The sequence below is a fragment of the Silene latifolia genome, chromosome 11 (genome assembly GCF_048544455.1).
Source record: "Silene latifolia isolate original U9 population chromosome 11, ASM4854445v1, whole genome shotgun sequence".
Classification (NCBI taxonomy): domain Eukaryota; kingdom Viridiplantae; phylum Streptophyta; class Magnoliopsida; order Caryophyllales; family Caryophyllaceae; genus Silene; species Silene latifolia.
The window spans coordinates 194699398-194701575 of NC_133536.1; positions in this window are offsets into that span (position 1 = coordinate 194699398).

The following is a 2178-nucleotide window of genomic DNA, read 5'->3' on the forward strand; positions in this document are numbered from 1 at the left end:
GGTTTTTAGTGTGCACACTTCCTTCACCACCGGTGACCTGGCTATGTAATGCTTCAATCTTTGTCCATTGACCTTGAAAGTGCGACCCTCACTAAAAATCTCCACCGTGCCATAGGGAAAGACACATGTCATGGTGAATGGCCCCGACCATCTTGAACTCAACTTTCCTGAAAAGAGTTTCAAACATGGGTTGAATAGGAGTATCGTCTCTCCTTATTTAAACTCTCTTATTTGAATCTTCTTGTCATGATATGCCTTCGTTTTTTTCTTGTAAATCTTTGAATTTTCATAGGCCTCTAGCCTAAACCTATCCAACAAATTGAGGTCTAACAAACGCTTCTCTTGGGAGCTCTTCAAATTAAAGTTGAGATATTTGATTGCCCAATAAGCTCGGTGTTCTAGCTCCACCGGAAGGTGGAAAGCTTTACCATAAACCAAACGAAACAGCGAAGCACCAATTGGTGTCTTGAAGGCGGTTCTATATGCCCATAAGGCATCATCAAACTTCATCTCCCAATCCTTCCTTGAGCTACTCACCGTCGTTTCTTATTGGATATCTCGACTTGACCGCTTGTTTGTGGGTGGTAGCCAATTACACAACGGTGTTGAACTCCATACTTCTTTAAAAGAGCTTCAAATTTTGTCTCAATAAAATGTGACCCTTGATCACTTATCAAGACACGGGGCACTCCGAACCTTGGAAATATTACCTTCCTCATAAAATTGCTAACTACTCTAGCATCATCCGTTGGAGTGGCAATTTCTTCAACCCACTTTGATACGTAATCCACCGCTACAAGGATGTACTTGTTACCATAAGAGGAGGGATAAGGTCCTTGGAAGTCAATTCCCCTTACATAAAACACTTCAATTTGTGGCATTCCATTTCTCCTTGAGATATTACCCGTCCTTTGACACCGGTCACAAGCCTTGACATAAGAAGCTACATCCTTGAACAAGGTTGGCCAATAGAATACACATTGCAATATCTTTGCCCCAGTCTTAGTAGTGCTTGCATGTCATCCACAAGGAAGATCATGATAATGAGAAATGATTTATTGGAACTCATTCTCCGGTACACATTTCCTTATCATGTCATCGGCACAAGTCTTGTACAAACAAGGATCTTGCCAATAATATTGCCTTATGTCATGGAAGAACTTCTTCTTCTTGTGTGAGTTATAACCATGAGGAATTACACCGGATGCCAAGTAGTTGACATAGTCGGCATACCAAGGTGCTTCTCCTTGACTCAAGGCTAATTGATGGTCATCGGGTAAATAATCATTTATAGGGAGTCTATCCTTGACGTTCTCATTCAACAATCTAGAGAGGTGGTCGGCTACAACGTTCTCAACCCCTTTCTTGTCTCTAATTTCCATATCAAATTCTTAAAGCAAGAGTATCCACCTGATCAATCGAGGCTTTGATTCCTTCTTAATGATCAAGTGTTTTAAAGCCGAATGATTGGTGTGTACTATCACCTTGGCCCCACCAAATAGGTCCAGAACTTTTCCATTGCAAAGACCACCGCTAAGAGCTCTTTCTCCGTTGTCGAATAGTTTATTTGAGCTTCATCAAGTGTCTTGCTTGCATAGTGAATGACATGTAGTTTGCCATCTTTCCTTTGGCTTAAAACCGCGCCCAAGGCTTGATCACTTGCATCACACATGAGGTCAAAAGGTATGTTCCAATCCGGTGGTTGTATAATTGGAGCACTTATCAAAGCTTGTTTCAACCTATTAAAAGCACCATGACAACGGTTAGTGAATTAAAAAGGAGTATCCTTAGCTAACAATTCGGTTAAAGGCCTTGAAATGTTAGAGAAATCCTTGATGAAACGGCGGTAAAACCCCGCATGTCCAAGGAAACTTCTCACCCCCTTTACATTTGTGGGAGGTGGTAGACTCTCAATGACCTCTACTTTAGCTTTGTCTACTTCATTTACTCTATTAGACACTATGTGCCCCAAGACAACTCCTTCTTGTACCATGAAATGACACTTTTCCCAATTTAAGACTAAATGACTCTCTTGCCACTTGTTCAACACTTTCTCCAAGTTTATTAAGAAATTTTCAAAGGACTTTCCCACAACCGAAAAATCATCCATAAAAACTTTCATTTCCTGCTCAATAAAATCGGACAAAATGGACATCATACAACGTTGAAATGTGGAAT